The sequence below is a fragment of the Gopherus flavomarginatus genome, chromosome 2, assembly GCF_025201925.1.
Source record: "Gopherus flavomarginatus isolate rGopFla2 chromosome 2, rGopFla2.mat.asm, whole genome shotgun sequence".
In the NCBI taxonomy this organism is placed as follows: domain Eukaryota; kingdom Metazoa; phylum Chordata; order Testudines; family Testudinidae; genus Gopherus; species Gopherus flavomarginatus.
Genome location: NC_066618.1, coordinates 145329002 through 145353632, shown reverse-complemented (window position 1 = coordinate 145353632; position 24631 = coordinate 145329002). Strand labels below are relative to the sequence as shown.

Genomic DNA, 24631 nt, shown 5'->3' with positions numbered 1-24631 from the left:
AAGGTTGTGTTGAGATTTTCACTTAAAGGTAAACTAAAGCAGAAGGGACTTAAGGGTGGAGTATAAAGGGAGAAGTGGGGAAGTGTTCCTTTAATTCAGCAGGCAAAAACTCCACGAGGAATCCTTGAAGCACAGATATGTGGACCCCCTACTATCCCAGACTCCAGACCCCACAGTGCTTCCTGTGTCTGTTTCCTCCCTCTCTCCAGTCCCCCCCACCCCAAATCTCCTCTCTCATGGACCTAAGAATGGCTCAGTTTACCGTCTTCTGCTCCCATATGGTAACCACACATCTCTCACCCCCTCACACAACAAGCTCTTCACTCATGAAAAACCATAATTTTGATCATATAATATTTCATTTAAATATAAAATGCTAAATTTCACCACTGTGCGTACAGAAAGGCAATTTATTTTTACCTACCTAAGATTAGAGTTCAGATTGCACATTTGAATATGATTGTGAGGAGCTAGATGTCTGCATTGTGGTTGTTGATATGTTGGAGCTGAGAAGAAGTATAGTGTGGAGCTGAGAAATCTGCAGCTGGATATTATATTTGGTGGTAATAGGTGAGTTAAGGCTGGTGTGTATATAAACTGTGGCTTAATAGGGAATTTCCTGGAATATTAGTGATAGTGTTGATACAGATGCAGTTGAACAATTTTTACTGCAAGTCAGTTTCATGTGGGACTATATATGCACAGCTGCATGCACATATACTGTGACTCAACCTGGAAAGATCTGGGTCAGCAAATGCTCCATAGCCCTGGAATAGGACAACATGGTTCATGAAGTCACACTGTCTGTTTTTGCTCACTAGGAGGCTCTTTTTTTTTTAAATGTCGGCTGGGAGCAATAATTGTCAGTAGTTGTAAGCAAGAGAGCAGCTTCTCTGATACTACCAACTGTGATGAGGTGCGGGATCACCTTATGTCAATGAGAACAATTCTGCAGAGTCAGAAGCATAGCAGCTACCCATCAGTCTGTTTCAGAATCAAAACTGGGTCACAGCTGTGATCCAGAACCACCAGCTTGCAGATCAATTGTCCTGTAAAGTTTCCCAAAATCAGTGGTAGAACTATTCAGGCTAAATAATTTTATGGTGATGCAATGCTCAGTTATGCACAGTACACAGTGACCCTCCCAATGTTTTACTTGTAAGCTTCTGTAGGGTATTGTTAGTGGTTGTAGAACAAATGAAAGTATGAAGGGCATAAGAAAGGAGCCTGGTTCAAAATCAGAGGGATATAAATATAAGACTGCAAGGCATTTTTCCCTTCTAGTCAGCATATACTTCTTTTTCTGTATTTACTAGAGATAGTCCCAAGTTCCAAAACTCAGAACTGGATTTTAAACACCCCTATTTTTCCTTTGGTCAGGGAGTTGCTGTTCAGATCCATCTCTAGCATTTCTATTCTGAAACACTGAAAATGGGAGAGATAGGGGAAGGTTTCAGAATGCTGCTGCAGCACAGTGTGTGTTTATATAATTCACATGAGAGAGCACAGAGACAAGGCTAGCTTTGAAGCTGGGCTTTCCTAAACATTCTCTCTCTAAGGGGGATAAAATACTGAAAAATACTTGGTTTAAGCTGCTGCCAAAACTCTTATAGTTTGTACCACTTCTGGAAAAGACCCTGGGGACCAGCACTGGAATCCTTTCTATTGATTGGCTGGTTAAATAGAGGCCTATTAGAGTCAGACGGGCTAGATTGATTATACAGCAGCAGAAGGAGCTTAGACTCAGAGCTGAGAGAGCAAGAGAGGAAGAGAGTATGTACTATAGCATCAGTATGTGACTGCTGGTGCCTGATAACACTGATACCTAGCTCCCTCAGTGGACAACTTACTGAGCTACCTTTTTCCTTCAGAGAGGATGCCAGCCTCCAGGCTTTGCAAGCAATGATAGACTGGACCTTGGAATAGTTCATTTTACTTATCTCTTAACAAGCTCCATCTCTGAAGAAGAGGGTCATTACTGAAAACAAAAATTTGCCCTCTCCCCACTAAACCCACACAACACTGATGATATACACAGTTTGATCCTCCAGGTAAGGATTTTATCTTTGTCCTTTCTCAGCAGTGAATAAAAAATGCATTATTCTTTTGTATACCTTGCATGTTAAAAATTCCTACAAGCTTTGGCTTCATCTACAGTATGTATTTATTGCATGTAAATTCTCTCATTCTCAAGTGAATAGGTATCAAATACTATGCATGCACAGAGAATTAGGAAGGAGCTCTGGATTGTGAAAAACCTTGATTATACTTTTGCCCCCAACTAAGTGACGATGAATTGGTTAAAAGTGACATTTTTCTATCTACTTGTGCAATGTTATAATGTAAACTGTCCCACAGATGCTAAGCAGTTTGGGGCAATAACAGTGTAGCAATAAGGCTCCCTTGTATTATTAATTCTTGGCTGTTCATGTTGTGCAGCCAAGTGAGGCAGGCATTTCACTGGAGCATTTCACAGTGCTTGTCAGTAGTTTAAAACAAAATCTGTCTTTTGATGGCAAGCTAACTACTGCTTCACAAACATGATCTGTCTTAAATGATATAGCATTATACTTCCATCTTATTAGAGATATGGCAATTATAGCTAACATTCTGCTTGCAAAGAAAAGAGCAAGGTTTAGAAGCTGAAACATGAATCCTCGGATGTTCAGTTTTTCTATGCCTGATGTGCCAGTCCTATTGGGCTGATTGCCTGTTTTGATGTGACATTGACACTACACTCGCTTAAAGCGTCTTTTGTTCTACGTAAACTTTTCACATATTACATCCCTCAGCTTGATGGAAAACAGTTTCATTACCTTTATGGAAGGTAATAGGTTAGAAAATAAATAATTGAGCTTTAGGCTATGCAGCAGTCAGGAAGCTGATTGACTTTGGGATTATAGGTGACAGGAGAGTAAAGCTGAAAAGACAGCACTGTGTCTTCAAACAAAAGGTATTCATATCATATTCTCTCTAACAGTGATGATTTGCATCACCTTTCATGTTAGTTTGTTTGTGATTTCTGTGTCTTGATCCCAACCAAAAGGATTTTTTGTATTCCTGCCACTTTAATTTTCTGTCTGAGTAGAGTGGAATAGTCACTACATTAATCCAAGCATTTGAGCAGTTATTCTCACAACCGGGCACAACTTTCCTGTGGGTCATCTAGTTAAGAAATTTTCACAGAAGGTTACTGATCCTAAAATATCTGTGCTTTTAAACCCTAAATTGCAGTCTACCTCGGCGATGGCAAACCATCAGTAGATATTCTGCAATTACCTTTTATCCTCCCTCAAAATATTTTATCTATAGAGTGTTGTATATGCAACATTAAAGTATTAAATAATATCATTTCACCTGGTAACTACAAAACCCCCACAGGTAACATGAAATACCTTATTCATAGTTATTCAGTTCACTCTTCATATTTTGTAGACCTTAAATATTAATTAAAAACTAGCTATGTAGGGCAACATGGTCATAGATTCATTTTTGAAATTGGCATTAGTATAAAGGACCAGAGTGCATACTTGAATGGATGAGTGAGGTATCTGGGCTCATTTTTAATATACTTTACGAAAAAAATTGCTAGGAAAGTAAACATGCAAACTGACAAGCCGTAAAAAAAAAAAAAGTGTCTATTCTATTCAGCTTTCTGCTTTCTTAAATAGCCCAGTGTCTGTCTACAGTTGATAAACACAATCCATGCATATAGTTAATTCTAGCCTTTCCTCCTGTGATATTCTTCACATTTAACAGTGGACTCATTTGGGGCCAGATTCTACCACATTTACATGCATTGAATAGGGCCTCACTACATGATCAGTCCCAATAGAATAAATAAGACTGCCTTATAGAATACAGTATTGTACAACGTAAGTGTCAGAATCCAGCCCAAAGTTAAAGAGAGAGAGAAATGCTTTCTATTTTATCTACTGACAATGTTAACAGAGCACAGTATAGGTGTCAGATACTGAAGGGGGCCGAGCTAGCAGGTATATTAGTTGTGGGTGGGATTTTTCACCCAACTCCCATTGAATTACATTAGGAGCCGAACCTCTAACTCCCTTAGGCACTTATGAAAATACATGCCTGTCTCTTTAAATATGTAGCACTGAGGGTAACAATTACAAATACTTCTTTTGCACAGCTTTGACTAAGAGCTCTGGGAAAGCTTTCACATTTCACCTCTCTCTTTTATCTATGCAGACATGCTTGTTTATTGAACCTGTGCAAATTTAAATGTACCACTTATGAAAGAGAGGAAACATTGATTGTTGTTGGTTGTTTCCCTCAACGGGATTCCCCCCTCCTATATGAAACTACAAAATAAGCATCAGTTTTAAATTACATCAAAGGGGGTGGGGCTGTAATATCAACAAGCCCCTCCTACAAACAAGTATCTAAAAACATTAACCCTTCTATGATCCTCATGAAATTCTAAAAGAAAATTACAAGGCTTTTATTTTTCTACTAGCAATACTCAGCTTGAATAATTATTTAAAAAAAAAAACAGGAAAAAATCCAAAGCCTTCATATTATTTTAGGTTTTGACGTTGTGCTATTAAAATGTGTTGAAAGCATCTGTGCACAAGTTTTACACCATAAGGGTTCACTTTTGTCAGTCCCTGGTTTAAATAATTGAATTTACCTCTTGAACACATGTTCATTTAAAACTGGATTTATGTAATCGAAACTGCTCAATTCCTTTCATTTTTTTTGAGCACAGAGAATCTTGACCGATCACTCCATTTCACACTTTTGTTCAATAATGTCAACCATTTACCCAAATTACTAATTTTTCCCGTTCAGAAACTCATTTTGCTTCTGCTTTCCACCAGGAACTCAGGAAACTGAAATCTATTTATTTTCACAGATAACTTGAAGCCATTAGGGGGCTCTTTCTTCCTATACTATTCACACAGCAGGCCACATTGAACAGATGCTATTGGTTCCTATACTCGTTTTTAAATAAGTTCTGCTTGGATGAGTTTATTCTGAACATATAACTGTTTTAATCAGACAGAACAACTGGAAAATATTTATTGATTTTTTTGCATGCATGCAGATGGTTGGGAGATTAGTCCTGATGCTGATGATGATTTATACAGCTATGTTTTAAATATATTTTGTGAGGCCATCCATCCATCCATCTGGCTGTCCATTCAGGTTGTGTAGGGAAATACTTTAAAAAAAAACAAGATAACTGCATTTAATATTAGTTGCTACAAATATCCAAAAGATGCTACATATCTGCTCATTCCAGAAACATTTCCTGGGAGCTGTCATGAAAAGAAATAGTTGATGAGTGCTCTGATATGGTTAGTGAAAGACTCATATTTGACTGAGCTGCCTGATAAGAACCTTTAAGTTGTTTGGAATAGGGAATAGATAATTTCTTCAGACATGCAACATGCTTTTTGAAGGAGAGAATAGATGACAGTGAGCTTTAAAGTGGATGCTATTTGTTTGAAATGAAACATACAGCAAATGCTACACTCTTCATTTCCCTTTTCTCTGTCAGCCTAAATCTGAAAACACTTACTCATGTGAGTAATCAAACTGAAATCACTTTTGGCAGGATTTTGAAGCTCTTGGTTATGCTGAGTATTACCTGACTTGAGAAGCCGCCCATCGAGTGGAATACAACACTATTCCATAGGCGTGTCCTGGAGTATTACTTGCAATATTCGGTCCTATTTCTGTATATAATACTATTTAACATAGCAAAATGACATCAATACAGGGCAGCTGAAACTTAGATGAAGAGTAACGGAGTCAGCTTAACTAGTGAAAATATTTTCCAATGGAGGCTATACCAATAAGTATACTTAGAGAGATCAGTGGTTAGCATTGTTCCCCTCTCTGTACTGAAGAATCCCTCACACTAGCAGCACACAATCTGTTGTGTGGCAGATTTGCTGCACAGTTCCTCCATGCAGGAGGTGACTCCTCAACAGCTTCCTCAGCATTGGTAACTGTTGCACAGTCTCGAAGGTGGCTTTGGGGACTGAAACTGAGCAGTCCAAAAGCTATGAAAAACCCATTCATAAATCTCAGTGCCAAAATCTAGAAATGAAATCTTTCTACTTGATATAGGCAAATATTGTGGAAAAATATATACTGACTGGGAGATTTTTCTCCAAATAAATTATATTAAAGTAGTATTTTTTCTTTTAAATGCCATTATTGCACTGTACTCCACACTGATATGCCTCAACTGGAGTATTGTGTCCAGTTCTGGGTGACACATTTCAGGAAAGCTGCGGACAAACTGGAGAAAGTCCAGAGAAGAGAAGCAACAATGATTAAAGGTCTAGAAAACATGGTCTATGAGGGAAGATTGAAAACATTGGGTTTGTTTAGTCTGGAAAACAGAAGACTGAGGGAGTGACATAACAGTTTTCAAGTATATAAAAGGTTGTTACAAGGAAGAGGGACAAAAATTGTTCTCCTTAACCTCTGAGGATAGGACAAGAAGCAATGCATTTATATTGCAGCAAGGGCAGTTTAGGTTGGACATTAGGAAAAAAATTCCCAACTGTCAGGGTAATTAAGCACTGGAATAAACTGCCCACAGGGGAATCACCGTCATTGGGGATTTTTAAGAGCAGGTTAGACTAACACCTATCAGGGATGCTCTAGATCAGTGGTTCTCAAACTAGGGCCACTGCTTGTTCCAGGAAAGCCCCTGATGGGCCGGGCCGATTTGTTGACCTGCAGTGTCCACAGGTTCGGCTGATCGCGGCTCCCACTGTCCGCGGTTCACTACTCCAGGCCCATGGGGGCTGCAGGAAAGGCTGCCAGCACATCCCTCGGTCCGCACTACTCCCTGCAGCTCCCACGGGCCTGGAGCGGCGAACCGCGGCCAGTGGGAGCCGCAATCGGACGAACCTGTGGATGCAACAGGTAAACAAACTGGTCCGGCCCGCCAGGGGCTTTCCCTGAACAAGCAGCAGCCCTAGTTTGAGAACCACTGCTCTAGATAATACTTAGTCCTGCCATGAGTGCAGGGGACTGGACTAGATGACCTCTTTAGGTCCCTTCCAGTTCTATGATTCTATGATCGCCAAGGGATCTGTTGCTAAAACATGAGAAGACAGGCTCAAGGGAATGCATACTCTAAAAACAGTGACACAATGTGAAGTTGGAAAAAAATATGTGAGTCAAAGCTAGCATAAAATTATTTCCCTCCTTCTTCCATTATTTTTCTTCTGCAAGTGTTATTTTTATAATTGTTTAACTTTGAAAGAGGATATATTTGGTGGGTGACTTTTCTTTTGCTCACTGGAGAAGGTAACCTTCCAAGTATGGCTGGCTTACAGAAGCTTTGAAATTTGTAATTCCGTTAAAAACAAAAGCTACCTTGTAAAACTGGGATGTTCTGAGTATGAGCCACTCAAAGTTAATTTCAATGTACTTATAAAAGGATGAGATTTTCCTATTCCTGCTAATTTGTATCTTCCTACATAAATAATGCTATGTCTACACTTAAACCACTGCAGTGCAGCAACTGCACCACTGTAGCACTTGAGTGTAGGCATTCAACTACAGAGATGGCAGGGGTCCTCTACAGCTGTAGTTAATCCACCTCCCCAAATAGCAGTAGCGCAGTCGATTGAGGAATTCTTTTGAACTAGCACTGTCTAAATGGGAAGTTAGGTTGGCTTTACTATGTTGCTCAGGAGTGTGGATTTTTCAGACCCCTATGCCGCCTAGCTGGGTCCCACCTAACTTTTTAGTGTAGACCTGGCCTAAGTTACCCAGTTGAACAAGAGACTAGGAGTAGTCGCAGAGTAAGGTATTACTCAACGTGAATAAAGATGGGAGGATTAGCCAAAATCATCTCCTCTTTTACTATACAGGTAACTTAGCTTTTAAAGTATTGTTGTTTTGGTAGTAACTAGAGGCCGCAGTCAGTGATCAGGCACTTTACACACATGTAACAAAAAGATGTCCCTGCCCAGAACTGCATCTTAAATAGAAACACTAAATAGTCATTTTCCTTTTAGATTTTCCTAAAGATCAAAATGATCACATGTTTACTTGTTTGCAGCTTTTTTTTCTGTGAGATGATCTGCTACATTCTGAGAAGAGGGGCTGCAATCCATTTTATCACAGTAGAACCTAGTGATTCCTACCAAGATTGGGAAACCAGTGTGCTAGGTGCTGTAGGTACATAAAGCAAAAGAGAGTCCATGTTTTGAAGATTTTAGTCTAAGGAGGCAAGACTATCAAAGGCTGAGAGAAAGGAAGTGTGATTTTTGAGATGGGGACCTGAGGCCCAGAGTGATTGATTAACATGAACAAGATCACACAGGAGGTCTGTAGCAGAACCAGGTAATGAAGCCAGAACTCTTAGGTCAGAGTCTAGTGCATTAACCCCAAGCTCACTGTCTTCTCCACAAATCCTGTATAATTTAATTATGCTCTGCATATCCAAAATCAGTGAGGTTTCTTCAAACACACACACGCATACAAAATCTCACACATAAAAGCTCTTTCCACAGTGTCTACTGTATTCCACTGCAGAGATGTCTCTAATTTACTGGCTGGTGAATTTTATCCTTTAAATACACACACTGTGTAAAGCACTTTGAACTACTTTTGAATGAAAACTACTGTGTAAATTTAAGTTGATAAGATAAACAGAAGTCACTCTGAAACTTCAACTAATGAAACCTGCAACTGTCTGGGATGCTCTGCTAAGCATGAATAAAACATTTGTCACTGACGAATGTATAAAACAATTATTCAGACATGTCTCCAAATAAGACTCCAGATATGCTTAACAGGAAACATTTTTCCCATTTTCTGCTTTCTTGGAGTCAGTGCTGGGGAAGATTGTCATGTGTCTCAGACTATCATTGCTATAAGTAAGAAGTTTACAAGAATAACTTAAATATTATGAAAATTGTTAAAGACTCATTTTAATAGAGCTGATATATATATATATATATATATATATATATATATATATATATATATATATATATATATATTATGCACATGAAGCTGAGTCTGTTGCTGTTATTTTTTCCAGTTTCTTTTAAAATTTGAAAAATAATTAAAGCTGGCAGCCCTGTTCCCAGCTATGTCAGGTCAACCCAGGACCTCCATCCTATTTAGCAATATGGAAAGAACAGGTCATGACTCACTGACCAGGTATTTACAACCCCTGATTTAAGAAGCCCAGGAATAAACCAATGCTTATATTAGCTCTATCTTTTGTTCCTCACATCATCTTGTATGTAAATATATGCATACCCCCATCCTGTTCTGTATTGTTGTATATGTAGCCTCCACCCTGCAATCAGATGTGTGGATGGACTCTTGCACCAATGCAGAAACCAGGTGTGTTCAGTCAGGCTCCATATTGGCACAAAGATCTGATTGTGTAGATCCAGTTGCAGGATGTAACCCTAGTTAAGTTCTGTGGTGGATATAAGGTATTGAAAAAGCTTGTAACCCAGTGCATGAACCTTATTTGGTCATCAGATGTTTGAATCCCGCAATGAAATGTGGTTGTTGTTTTTTTCCAATATGTACAATTATTCTATACACCTAACGTGACTAGCTATAATATATGGAGAAAGGGAAAAAATACTTTACTGTTTATGATGAAGAAAAATTAAACTGTTAACTGTTAATTTTAAGTTTAACTGCTATTAAACTGTGTGGAAGAACAGTCTGGAGATAAGCTTTTACAAATTTTGGATGTACTTGAATTTCAAAGCCTTTAGAACAGAGGCAACAAAATGCTACAGCTTTGCAAAAACACTGAATATGTTGAGGTCTAGAACAATACATGGACAAATCTTCCTTTGTACAATAATTAATGATGCAGTTCTGTGGAGTACAAAGTACATCAGCAAAGTCCTGCAGAACAGCTGATAATGAGAAGTACTTCTTTTAGTTGGCTGTCCTTCCTTGGCAGATTTGTACCTTAGAAAATTAACTTGTTTATAGCAACAACAAAGCCATGGCAATTCCTTTAATTAGTTATACCTTTTTAAAAAAAAAAAAAGTATTTTTCATGAATTCCAGTAGTTGGCTAAGGACAGTACCCCAAGTATATTTTATACCTTCCAATTCTTGAAGATCCCTGATATAAATTAGTGTAAGTTTAGCTTCCTGGCCAACTACTTCAGTTACTAAGAATGCATGACAATTAACTATTTGCTTGATTCCATTGAGGACAGTACATTTGTTCTTAATACTGCAGAATGATCAGCAGTCCTACTTGTACATGTCCCATATAGATAGGGTGACCAGACAGCAAGTGTGAAAAATCAGGACGGGGGTATGGGGTAATAGGAGCCTATATAAGAAAAAGACCCCAAATCGGGACTGTCCCTATAAAATCAGGACATCTGGTCACCCTACATATAGGTGAAGATGACAGACTAGCCAGGTGACCACTAGGAATTACGTATGGTATAAAGGAAAGTAGCAGTATATTGGTTTATAAACTATTGCATTCATCTTTTTCCTCTTGGATTAAACAGACTTCTGTTTTCCTCTTCTAACAAAAATGGAGACAATGAAATGGGTTTTCCTTTTTTGCACTGCCAGTCATCCAAAATCCAGACAATAGTTCTTATCAGGCCCAGCCTCTATTAGATGATAAATAAATGTACTGCTGGGTGTAGAACCATAGACTCAATCCCACTACAATTGAAATTGATGGCAAAACTGCCACTAACTTCATTGGCAATAAGAATGGGCTCATTATTTACTGATTTCTTGTGATGTACAAAGGCACTGAAACATGACCCAATGCTTCATCCAAAATTCAGATCCAAACTTTTTATCAAGTTTAACTTAAAAAAATATATATGCACATAACCTTCATATTCCAGTTTTGGCTGGGACAGTATCTGGATATACTAAATTATCATATTGGAGACTAGTGGTGAAAAATGCCCTATCCAATTGAAACCAGAAAGTACAAATCCTCACAGGAAATCCACCTCTCTTCAGCTATCCTACTCTATTCTGAGATGTGACAAATTTCAATTAGCTTCAGATAAAGTTTTGGATACCATTCCAAAACATCAAAGCTTTTGGAGGTTTGTCCATTACTGCTGTGCACTCATGTAAGAGAACAAAAAAGCTTTTCGTGATAATTTTCAAACACAGACCTATAATTAAGTAGATAATTTAATTAGCAAAATATCAGCAATTCAATTGACAACTGATCTTCTTTCTCCACATCTTATTCCAGTAAAGCATCTAAGGCCATGTTGACAGTTGTCACGAAGCCACTTTGTTACACTGATACAAAGTGGCTGCAAAGAAGCTATAAAATACCTGGTAAATAACCCTGGTAAAGAGCCCCTCTGCTAAGTGCAACATCCCCTCTGCTGATTCTACCCTACCCCCTGCAGGAGGCCATAGTGCAGCAGTTAAGGTCAGGGGATAGAAAGGCATTTGGAGGATGTGATGGTTGTTGCTGGGGCAGACCAGTGCTCCAGCTATTCTTTGGCTGTCACAAGGCCTTGGCAGCTGTGTGCAAGTTAAGTGGCCTGGTTAGTTCCCAGGAGCTCCTGGATCAAGGTGCAAACTACCCGCCTCAGTGTTTGTGCAGAGACGATCTCCCCTATTTGTACTAGCAATTCGGGCCCTGTCACAAGCTATGCTCTTCCTCACTGCTGATGAAAGTAGTTTCCAGAACCAAAGTTCTTCCCTCTCTATGAAACTAACAAGTGCAGATAAAGTCACGTCCTCCTGCTGGTGTACAAGCAGAGAAACAGACCCTTCTCAACCTAAATTGTGACTTTCCCCCACTCTAGCTTCTGTTTTCTCCTCCCTCCTTTTATGATTGTCATCTGGGCATGGTGGGTTTGTGAGGAACAGCAGCATCCGTTCCCTGAGCCTCTTAACTCTTTCCCATATGGTTCTAATGCCCTGCAGACTTGTCAGAGGATGGGAAGAGGTTTCTGTGTTATTTAGATTCTTGTAAGGAGCTCATCACCACAATACTTTTTCAACTGGCTTTACCTGGATGTTTCCAATCAGATACTAAAAGGCTCAATAAGAACACAAACCCTTTCAAAGTATTTTGAACATTCATGTAGCAGACAGCAAAAACAATTACTAAGTCCACAGCCTGATGGTTATGAACTTCTCTTAATAAAAAGGTTCTCATTATTTTCTACCAGTTTCTTTTTACTCAAATAAAAAGTAAACTCCAGGATTGAAGTCCAGTCCTCTGCCAATTAAAAATATAACACCCAGGGGATAACTGCTGGGAACATTACATGTAGTAATGCAAATAATGATTGTCTTAATGCTCCAGAGATGCCCACATTTGACCTAAACTCAGTCTAGTGTATAGAAGTCAAACTCTTTAAATCTGTTTTAGCAGCAAAGAGTCATGTGGCACTTTATAGACTAACAGATGTATTATTGGAGCATGAGCCTTTGTGAGTGAATACCTATAGTTGAACTCCAGACTAACACGGCTACCGACAAAGTGGGTATTCACTCACAAAAGTTCGTGCTCCAATACGTTTGTTAGCCACGGAACTCTTCGTCACTTTTATAAATGTAGTACACAGTCTTCCCTTCCGGAAATAATCTCGGGGAGCTTCAGGACTATGCTACTTTGCAAAGGAAATTGCTTAAGGCAATTACCCTGTTTCAGGCAATCAACTGACTATTCTACTATTTGAGAAGATATTTTCTCTGTATTATATCATGTACTTTACTAAGGAGAAGAAATGGATTGGCAAAACGCAGGCCAGGTGAATAAAAATACAGCCAAGTGTAAGGCATCACAGTCACTTCAGCATGCATGTGATTTGGATTCTATGTGTCAGAGGTACTTCACCAATGCTATATAACATCATGGACGTGCCCTCTTATCTGAGAAACAGACTTTCACCCCACACTATGTTGCGGTATTTAAATACAGCAGCCCAAAGGTTCTTGCTGTCATTCTTTAGACTTTGAACACTTTAAAACCAGCTTCCAGGGCCATCTCAATTTAAGAATCCTTTATCAGAAATGCAATCTTTTTGGCAATCCAGCAGCACCGGGGTCTAGTGCAGGACAGGGTCTAGGCACTAGCAAAGCAAGCATGTGCTTGGGGTGGCACAATTCCAGGGGCAGCATTCCAGCCAACTTGCTTGGACAGTTGCGCTCTCTGAGCTTAGGGCGGCAAATTTTTTGCTTGGGGTAGCAAAAAACCTAGAGCCAGTGCTGGTCTAGTGAGCTAAATGATGCAAGAAATTTATTTAGTTTGACTTGTTTTTATGGAAAGGGAGCTTTGTATTCTCTTGACTGAGAATATGACAAAATGGTTGCTAAAACTCTTGTAGGCAGCGACCATGTTTCTCCCGAGTTACCCAAGCATAAGTCATGTTTTGTTTTATTTTTTTAATTTTGAAAATGTGTCTAGCCACCATGGAGAAGGATGCTGTAATAAATATTGCATATATTTATAGTGGGCAGAGGAATGGAATGTGACCTGTATCTTGAGATTACGTTTACACCTCATACCTCCTGAGGTGGCATGTAGGGTATGTGTAGCTACATGAAGCAGTGAAAAGCAGGTTGCATCACACATGTCAGGGAAAGACTCGGGGGGGGGGCATGGCAGTGGAGAGCTGCTAGAGTCTTTCACCATTGCCTCCCCCCTCTGAACCAGAACCTTCCCCACTACCAGTGTCTTTCCTTGTTGCCTCCACAAATGCAAGAATCTTTCCCCAGTGCTGGAGCATTTTCCTGCACTGGTGAAAGTCTCCAGCAGTGTGACACAATACTGCTAAAAATAGAAGTGTAGAAAGAGAGGCACTGTGTGGGTGAGTAGAGAACCTTTAAAGCTACATACCATGGTACATACCCACAGGGCTCAGAAATGTCTTTGCTCTACTTACCTAAGCAGTACCTCATCATCTACAGAAGGGGTGGGCAAACTTTTTGGCACGAGGGCCACATCTGGATGGGGAAATTGTATGCAGGGCCATGAATGTAGGGCTGGGGAAGGGGGTTGGGGTGCAGGAAGGGATGTGGAGTGAGGGAGGGGGCTCAGGGTAGAGGTTCAGGATGCAGGAGGGGTGTGGAGTGCAGCAAGAGGCTCAGGGCAGGGGGTTGGGGTGCAGGATGGGTTTGGAGTGCGGGCTCCGGGGTGGCAGTGGCATGGCGCCGCTAAGGCAGGATCCCTGTCTGCCCTGGCCCTGCACTGCTCCCGGAAGTGGCCGGCATCACGTCCTTGTGGCGACCGGAGGAGTGGGAGGCAAGGGGCTCTGAGCACTGCCCTTGCCTGCAGGACCTGCCCTCTGCAGCTCCCATTGGCCAGGAACGGGGAACCGCATCCAATGGGAGCTTCGGGTGTGGAACCCATAGGTGATGGCAGTGTGCGGAGCCCTCTGCCCCCCCCCTCCACGGGGGTGGCAATCTCACAGGCCAGATCCAAAGCTCTGAGGGGCTGGATCCAGCCCAGGGCCATAGTTTGCCCATCTCTGATCTACACTGATATTTTATACCTGTGCTAGGGGGACATATAGTGTATGCATTTTCCTTTATGCTGAAAGAAATGTACAGTGTAGACATTATTCTTTCTTAAGCATTTTTGTAGTGGGAGTTGCTTTACATGTTCATTTGTGCATTTTCAGCACCATACTAATAAATCTTGACTTCAGATAGTAAAATATAGTTAGGTCAAACTTCACACTGCTTGTCTTGTAGATGATGCTTTAACTTCTGGATTTAACTGCAGGCTTGTGGGTTTGTGAATGTAGAGATGTGCCAACTCAGTGAATTCTAGTGGTAAATCATAAGATGCCCTGGTCTCAGGAAGGATAGTATATGAATAAAAATAAATGTATATAATAACTTATAGGTTTTAAAGCTGAGTCTTTCCCCAAATTGCAAGCATATAAGACCAATTTATTCTCATATTTTGCTCCTGTGTTTTGCTTGTATATTCACCATCACTTGTCATTCTTTTCTGCCATTTTTATTTTTCTTAATTTACCTGTTGGCTCACCTTTTGGTACACATCATGCAATATCTATGGTGTAAAAAGGCAGGACATTCTCTTATGCCTGCTTTCAATAGATGACTCTACATATTAATTGGTGGTGTTAGTAATGTAAAGCAATTGTAAATAAATTCCTTTTAGGGCCTCACACTTCTTGTATTTGACATAAATGCAATATAATCTAAACTTTCTAAAATAATCTTCAAACCTGTGTATACACGTAAATGAGGTCATTATCTTCAGGGCCGGCTCTGGCTTTTTTGCCGCCCCAAGCAAAAAAAGGGCGGGGGGGCGCGGGGCCACCGGAGCAGAAAAGCAGGGGGAAAAAAAACAAATAGTGCGGCTGGAGCTGCAAAGCAGGGGCGGGGGGAGAAACAATGGCGCAGACGACAAAGCAGGAGAAAATCAAAACACCCTACAGGGCGGCTGGAGCCAGAGGACTCCCTGCTGCTGCAGAGTGCGCGCCTGGTCTAATGGGGAGGAAGGTGGCTGGGAACCGCTTCAGCGGGGCGCTCACCACGCGGTCCCAACCTCCGCGCCGCCTGCCGGGAGGGCTCCGCTCCACTCTGGTCAGCGGGGAGAGAAGGACGCGAGCTGCTCTGCTGAGTTTGCTGCAGGGTGCTCCTCTCCTCCGCGCCGACACCCCCTCCAGGGCGGCTGGAGCAGCAAACAACAACAACAACAAAAGCGGCCGTGCCGTCCTAGGTTTGTGCAGAATGCCGCCCCAAGCACGAGCCTGGAGCTTGTGCCTGGAGCCGGCCCTGATTATCTTTAGCCCCCAGTCCTGCTCTTTTTGAAGTCAAACCCTAAACACCCTTTTCTCCAAATGCACAGAACTAGGACCTGATTCTCTTCCTACTTTACAGCATTATGATCCAGGAGTAATTCTATTGAAACTAATGAGGGTATTCTGACATAAGATTGATATAAGAGCAGAGAATCAATTCTTTATCTTCTGTATAACTAAATGCTTAAATTGCCTTAGTTATTTCTGTAGCCTTTTTTATATTTACTTCATTATAGTCTTATATAGCTAGGAACTAAACTAATTTCTTGTCAGTATCTATTTTTATACATCCAAATTGTGGTGACTTTATTATTTCTAAACTTGTTGGCAAAGTATATAGAGTTCTGCTGAAAGAATTATGACTATAGGCCAAGTCAGACAAATATTACTACTAGATTTAGGATTGGAGTGAATTTGGGACTATAAGCTATTGTTGTTTCTCAAAACAGACACTGGGGATTTTTTCTCTGGCTTTTTTTGAACACTCCTAATCCCTTCCATATAACAAGAGGAAATCATGTTAACATGTGCCATGTTCCTAGGGAAAATGCATGGGAAAGTATGGTTCTATTTGAAGCACCTGGTCCAGCAGCCCTTACTCAGGAAATTTACCTATTACTTTCTACGGACTTTTGCAATAACAGGGAGTACAGGATTGGACTCTAAATCTGATTTTATGACATTTTGTATGTTTGTGTATATTGGCAGGGACAAGGGAATGCAAATATAGCTCTTGCATCCATTTTTGTACTAATATAGTCTTGAAATGAGTCCATGTCTTTCTGTTGTTTTCTTAGAAAAATATAGGCTCCCTCAATAGCTGAGAGGGCACGTCAGTTCTCAGTGATATTAAGTAAAAGCAGTGTTGCGTGGTGTCAGATTGTCTTTTTTTTTTTTGCTCCTATTGCAAACCCAGGAGGCTTTCTGACAATGTGGTTGCAGATCAGTGATCAGAAGAGAATCGGTTAACACTGACCTGAGCTACTGCTATTTGCTGGCGGGTGGAGGGGCACTTCTGTTTTCACTATGGTGGATTGTTGGAATAAAATTTCCTAAGGAAGTTGTCCCATAGAATTGTAGGACGTCACTGTAGCTGTGCCACTGTAGCATTTTAAGTGTAGACAAGTCCCAATTGTAGCAAGCTCCACAACTTCACAGCCAAACCTTGCTTGCCAACGGGGGACTTCTCTGGGAATGTCCTGGCTCTGGTTTTTCTGGGCTATGAGAAGAGAATGAACACTTCCTCTTTCATCCTTTCATATTCACCGCTCTCTGTATACCGTCCTTTAATGTAGACCATCTGGGGAATTGTAATTTTTTGCTTACAGGTTGAACATTTTCTCTGGGGCAGAGAAAGACCCTCTGCCTTTTTCCAGATGTGAGCACATAACCCCTTCTCTGTCTAATTTTACGTGTGGGCTATATGCGTGCTATCCCATCACCCTATCCAAGTGAACAATAAATGTAAATGTTCATAAAGTCTCTTCCTGAAGGGTATGTCTTTATCTTTCATGTGAGTATTTACCCGATCATTGTGGCCATGCATTAAGATGCATTCAGAAAGAAGATTAGTGTATTGTATTGCCGACTCCAAACTTGCACAGATTAAGTCAGACTCTCAAAATGCATGATAATAACTTAAACTATTATTTAAAAAAAAAAAAAAACCTCACACGATTTTTATTTTCCATCTGTTTCCCCCCTGCCCCGCCCCAACTTTTAGGATGCACGTGGATCACATGATCAAGGTTTTTTTTATATATTTAAGATAGCTAGAACCATAATTTTGTTTTATTTTTTTAAAAGAATAAAAATAAAAGATAGAAAAAAAAGATGAGTTCCTCATGTAATCATGCAACCACTTGTATCCAGGAGCTGAGGCATTTAGTAAAACATCCAATATTCTAAGATTTGTGATAAAGTTGTGACAGTTGGAAACACTGAGTGTATAACCTGCAACAAGGAGGAAGAGACTCTGAAAGTCAGACTAATACCTATGATAAGAAGTTCAGATTTATATTGGCAGCTTCCCAAAGTTCAGAGGGTTGGGATCTGAGATTCTGATTCTCACCAACCTCTAATATTAAAAAATATATATAATCTGTTCTAAAAAATCCAGATGCTAAATACTTACTGCACATTCGTTTTTAAAAGTAATTTCTATCTCATTGAAAATTTGCATAGTTGTACTCAAACAGCAAAGAATTTTATACTTTCACATTTAAAACTGATTGAACCATTCACAAGCTCATCAAGTACTGTAGCTGAGGTAAATTATTAGTCACCAAAACAATGCTCACTTTCCACTGCTCCTCCAACAAAAATAAGTCTCAGTCTAACTTTCCAAAATGAAGCCAGAGTAATGTTGGCTATTGAAAAACTTGAGCTTCCATATTTCTATCTACTTACTTCCCTTTACCTTGTCACAAAGAGGACAGTCTTAGGAGCTAAGTTATTGTGCCTTTGCAGAATGAATGTAAGCTCTACTCTTGTAGATCCAATTCATCAAATTTTGCAATTACTGGGAGACTGTCCAAAATTAGGGAATGGTCTCCAAGAGCTTAAACGAATCTTTACTTTTAGGTCAAGATTTGAAACAGGACAAAGACATTTATAGGTAGGTTCTGTTTGCTAAATTCTACCTTCCTGCAACAGGCAAAGTCACAAACACATCCCTATCATATTGGTAATATCTGATGAAAATAATAGTTTATAACAAGGCAAATCTAGAACACCACTGTATTGTTCAGATTGGATACCTTTCTCTTTGCACCAGTGACAGCCACAAACACCCTTAAAGAATCTTTTCTTGGAAATGCACTGAACAGTATGATCTCATCTTGTATAACTACTGACTACACACAAAGCCATTATAGCATTTAATATATGCTGATTTATTTTACATAATAAAAGATTAAACCAACCCAATAATGCCCTTGTCAAACAAAAAACAATCAAATGTTGACACATTTTTAAATACTTAGAGCAGGCCTGCACAACTCGTAAAGCTGCAAGGGCCACATTACTCCAAAGAAAACAGCTGAGGGCCGAAACCCCCCAGCCCAGTGGAAACACCCCCCCTCAGGACCTCCCAGCCTGTGGAAACATCCCACTCCAGCACCGCCCAGCCCCTCAGAAACAAACCCGCCTTCCCCAGCACAGCCCCACCAAAACTGCTGTGGGCCAAAGAGGAAGGTTGGGGGTGGGGAGGTGATGCTTGATTTTAAATCAACCAGGGGCTCCCAGCTGAAGAGGTGGCTGGGAGCTGTCAGGGGCAAATTAAAGGGCCCGGAGCTCCAGCGGCTGGGGAAACCCAGAGCTTTGCGGGGCTGGGGCAGGGATTTAAAGGGCTCAGTGTTCCTGCCGCTGAGGGGAGCCCGAGCCTTTTAAATCCCAGCCCCAGCCCATCCACTGGAACCGCGGCCAGGATTCAAAGGGCTCTGGGCTGCCTGCAGCCGCAGGGAGCCCTGAGCCCTTTAAATCTCAGCCACGGATTCAAAGGGCTTTGGGCTGCCCGTGGCTGCAGGGAGCCCTGAGCCCTTTAAATCTCAGCCGTGGCCAGGAATCTCTGCGGGCAGCACAGAGCCGTTTGATTCCTGGCCGCTGCTGGAATTGAAAGGGCTCTGAGCTCCCAGGGGCTGCAGGCAGCTCAGAGCCTTTTGAATCCCAGCCACAGCTGGGATTTAAAGGGCTCTGGGCTCCCCGCGGCTGCAGGCAGCCCAGAGCCCTTTGATTCCCTGCCGTGGGCAGCCCAGAGCCCTTTGATTCCCCGCCGTAGGCTGCACAGTGAGCCTCCGCGTGCTGCATGTGGCCGTATGTTGTGCAGACCAGACCCAGAGAATACTGTGCCCCTTTCATTCATACTAAGCTTGAGATGGTGTCTTTTGTTAAATGTCCAATAAACCTTGCTTTAGTATTATTTTCATAGATACATTTGCCAGCTCTCCAGGATTCTCCTGGAGTCTCTAGGAATTAAAGATTAAGCTTTAATTAAAGATTTTCATGTGATGAAACCTCCAGGAATACATCTAACCAAAATTGGCAACCCTATGAACAGTGTTACTATTATTCTACAAGTGTGAGAACACATTTCTTGCTTTCAGAAGAATGTGCTGCATTACACATTAAAAAATAAGGTGGCTAGCAAAATCAGCTTCTCGAAACAGTGACCTGAACTTTAAAAGCACTTATGAGGCAAGGGAGCTCTGGTGTTTATTCTCCTCCTTTATTTGAAATGAAGCATGTTGTGTAAATAGGGACAAAATTCTGGTGCCAACCATGTAGAGTCATGCCCTGAAGAAACTCCTCTCATTACATTGCATTTTGGAACCTTGTGTTCCTTTGAAAAGATGTGGGAGCCTTTATCAGTTGCATACTGAATGATTTGACTATTCCATCCAAACAACCATCCACCAATGCACTGTAAGAAACAATTGTACAACTAAATTCTGCCTGGTAATTCCCATAGATCTATTATTGATATACTGCTTCTGAAATTCCTCTGTGGAAATCATTAGCTTGACGCACAAGCAGGGCCAGTGCAAGGAAGTTTTGCGCTCTAGGCGAAACTTCCACCTTGCACCATCCCCCCACCCAGCTAACCCTGCCCCCTGCGGCAGCTAACCCAGTCCCCCCCACTGGGAACCCACCACCCCCGCTGCCCGGGAATCCCCCCCTCTGCAGCTACCCCTGCTCTGCGGCAGCTAACTCCACCCAGGAAGCCCCCCTCCCCGCCGCCTGTGGCAGCTAACTCCGCCTGAGGAGCACCCCCCCCAGCGGCAGCTAACCCCGCCTGGGGAGGCTCCCCCCTCCATGGAAGCTAACCTCACCTGGGGAACCTGCCTCAGCTCAGCTCGGCTCCGCCTCCTCCGCTGAGCACGCTGGCGCCACTCTAATTCTCCTCCTCTCCCAGGCTTGTGGCGCCGATTGGAGGATTGTGTGCTCAGCGGAGGAGGCAGAGTGGAGGTGATCTGGGGAAGGGAGCGGTTCCCCTGTGCGCCCCCCCCGTTACTGCAGGTGGCCCTCCCCACGTCTCCCCCACCTCAGTTCACCTCCACTCCACCTCTTCACCTGAGCGGGCTTTTAGATGCCCTCAACCACTAGGTGCCCTAGGCGGCCGCCTAGTTTGCCTAAATGGTTGCACCGTCCCTGGGCACAGGTATCTTCCCATACAAACCTACACGCTATACTTGTTGTGATGCAGTAGGGAGCAGGGTGGATTGACCTGGGAGTGTCATTTAGTTTTACTGGGACTGTCTGCATGGGGGATGGAAGAGCAAGGGATGACTTTAGGTAAGAAAAGGTACCTGAGCCTGTAATCTGAGCCAGGAAAGGAGGTGGGGCGAGTCGACACCTTTGTCCAGGAAACTGGACAAAGGGAGAGGGGGGAAAAAAGGAGGGGGAGAGCCTGCTGGAGGGATTTTTGGTTTCAGTTTTGGGCTGGCTGGGAAGAGGCAGGGAACCCCGAGTCTGTGGTCTAAGATCCTTGCTCCCCAGAGGGACCTGGCTGCGGGGTCCTGGTTGTACCTACAAGCCCTGCTTGAGACTGTGTTCCTGTCATCTAATAAACCTTCTGTTTTACTGGGTGGCAGAGAGTCACGGTGAATCTCAGGAAGTGAGGGGTACAGGGCCCTGACTCCCCCACACTCCGTGACACTTGTAATGGTCAAATCTTCTAGTGGTGATATAAATATTACTTAAAGTGACGTTTGCCTTTAGAGCTGTATCTGTAGTCCACACAATCTTCCTGTTCTATCCCTTGGCTCCCTGAACTGCAGTTGGGCTCAATGACCGAAAAGAGAGATGATGCCAGATGACTTATTTTCTCACTCTATACATAAGAGACCATCCAATTTTGTATTTATTATACATGCTGAAAGACTGATTCGGCATGCCAGCACATAACCGCCATGGGCATTGTAGCTAAGTGTGTGTGTACACACGCATAACTTTGTGTCCTTGTAGCCATAAGGTGGATGATCGCACCACTTGCTTCAGAGACTGCAAACAACTGGTGGGGCTATCTCTTTCAAAAATACAATGTACCCGCTAAAGAGAAACTAAGTAAACTGAAACAACCTGAAACAAGCTGGGTGCTCTGATAACAAACAGCATGCCTGGCCAGTACTAGTAGCTGCTGTGATGGCCCCCTCACCTGCATTTAGCAGCTGTAAATTGCTTGGTTCAAATAAGCATATGAGAAGACCTATGGTCAATAAAGTCATTTATAATGATTAACCCTCTGAGGGCAATAGGTAATGAATCAGTTTATACTCTCTTTAGGCACCAGTCCTAGCAGGGAAATTTTATACTTGGGTAGGAGAATATCATTTAATAGACCAGCAAATATGCCGTTCTCCATAATTAATTTTTACTCCCTGTGGGGAAATAAAAACTATTTTTCTCAGCTGAAATACAAGATCATAATACGTTATACTTTGGCATTGAATGATACCAACAAATAGTTTTTACTCTGATGGATATGGTACTCCTTCATTATCGGACATGCTTAAATTTTACTAGGGGCCAGTGCTGTGGATATTGGCAAACTATTGTAAATCTACCATAATCTAGGTGCCTAATGCTGATTTGAGGAAGGCTTCTATACCATGAAAACTACTTCCTTAACCTGAGTATAATGAAAATAACATGAAAGCCAAGCAGTTCAGCTGTGTTTATATGACCTGCAAATTGCATCTTCCTTCTTATACAGCTGGGAAGACAGAATAGTTAAGAGAAATCTAATTCTGGTCTAATTAATAGCATCACGCTCATCATGGACTAATGCCAACCAGTACTACCACTATATCTCAATCTGCTGCTGTATCAATTGCCAGTCCTAACCTGTACAGTGATCCCTATACTTCATTTCATTTGCCAACAAAAAAATAAGGTAAAACTTCCTATTTATTTATTCAAATTCTGTTCTCATATCCTCTGATGTAACGACTATTATGGAGTTAATCTGGATTTACATTACATCAGTATAACTAAGAGCAGAATTTGGCTTTATATATTTATACATTATAAAAATTCCATGTATATTTCCTGATTGTCTTATAAGTTACAGTATACTTAGGGGTTTGATTCTTTTGTGCCTTGCAGGTTGTGCAGTCCATTTACAGCAGTGCAGAATGGATGTAGAATGCTACCACATGAGAATGGCAGTGTTTTATATTAGCTTTCAGCTGTAAATGACTGCATATAGTAAAAGGCTGTGGAGAACTAGGCCCTATGGTATTTCATGAACTAAACAAATACTTTTAACATTTTAGGGTGTTTGATTTTAGACTCTTTTGAAAGTTACATTTGAAAATTTATATTCCTGACTCTTCCCATGAAGCAGCTGGTAAAATTCAGGTTAGTCTTTCTATTGTTTATTTGGTAAGTAGGTAGTCTTTTAATATTTGTGAAGTGTTATTCACCCTTATAACATATATAAAATCAAACTTGTTAACTGAAGGATAATATTAAAATCTTAGTGCATAGGGGAATATAAACTTGACATAACACTTTAGCTATTCAGCTTCATCTAGTATTAATATCCACTTTCTTATGCTTAGAATGTTCTGACTGTTGCATTTGGCTATCGTGTATCTCTGGCTTAAGGGCAGACTGGCAGATGGAGAAAGTCCCGGGACTTTTGCCATGCTTAATCTGTCCGTCCCATTGATAATGGCCAAAGTAAGCCCTGAACAAGCTGTCATTAGTCTTTGTTCCTGGACCAGTTGCAACAGTTCCCATGGCACTCCATTAACCATCTGTGACTTCCTTGTTGCAAAACTCTTCTGTTTTCCAAAATCATTGTCCTTTTATTCAAGCTGTCAGTCTAGTACAGAAAAAAATATTTTTTTAGTAGATAGTTTTGAAATGACAATAGTTGCTGCATAGATCTGGTTGCAAATGAGTCTCCATTAGAAGCCTGATTTTGCCTCTCTAAAACGCACAAAAAAACACCCATCATATCAGTCTCAAAACTGGTAGGTTAGATCTGAAGTCAGGGTAAAAATTTTCACAAGATACTAATTTTAATCAGAGAAGAGGCTCCTGACATATGATACTCTCTAATATAGGGGTTAAATGCTGTTCCAATATTCTATTAAGATTTTTTTTCAACTTTGTAGCAATAAAATAATGGAAGAGAGCAAATCTGCTTTGCTGGATTGAGATCTGTAGTGCCCAAGACTCAGCTTTAGTTGATTTAAAGTGTGGGTTAAAGAGTTATTAAAATGTAGTTTATACTATTAGCAGATAACATTGTATAGCTCAACAGAAGATGGAGTGAAACATTTACAAAAAGTGCACCACTCTTCCCTTCTTTTAACATGAGATAGAGGTGAAAAGTATAGCTACATAGTTTTTTCTATAGGGAAAAAGAGATATTTTTCCCATAAAAAGGCTCATGAAGAGACTTTCCGATAGCAAGCAAAGAGTATTTTCCTCCTTTATGTGGACTTAAAGAAATCTGTAGCTTTGGAAAGCCCCCAGCAAGCCTTAAATTCATTGTTCTTCCCCCTGCCCTTATCAAGCTGAGGAGGGGCAACCCCCAACTCACCAGGAGCCTTAGCTTAATTGTGAGCCCCCAAATAGCCATTCTGGCTCATTGTATGCAGTGTTGTTATAGTCTTGTTGGTCCCAGGATGGGTGATGTAAAATCTTTTATTGGTCTGAAAAGCTTTTGAGCTTACACAGAGCTCTTCTTCAGGTCTGCAGAAGAGCTCTGTGTAAGCTTGAAAGCTTGTCTCTCTGCTCAGCAGAAGTTGTTCCAACAGAAGATTTTCTCTCTAAGTTTGTCTCACTGGAGGATAATGGTCCTATTTTGGTTTGTCAAGGGTGGGGAGCTTTCTAAGGTTTTG

The 24631-nt window shown here is 41.3% G+C and overlaps 1 protein-coding gene across 4 annotated transcripts in view; it reads left to right on the top strand.

Annotated features, from left to right (window-relative positions):
* The first annotated feature begins 1742 nt into the window (after positions 1 to 1742).
* CDH18 (cadherin 18) overlaps positions 1743 to 24631 on the top strand; it is a 1010793-nt gene continuing 987904 nt past the window's right edge. For all 4 annotated transcript variants that reach the window (XM_050937421.1, XM_050937420.1, XM_050937419.1 and 1 more), the window contains exon 1: positions 1743 to 2051. The gene's annotated coding sequence lies outside the window, so the exon portion shown is untranslated. The remainder of the gene's footprint in view (positions 2052 to 24631) is intronic.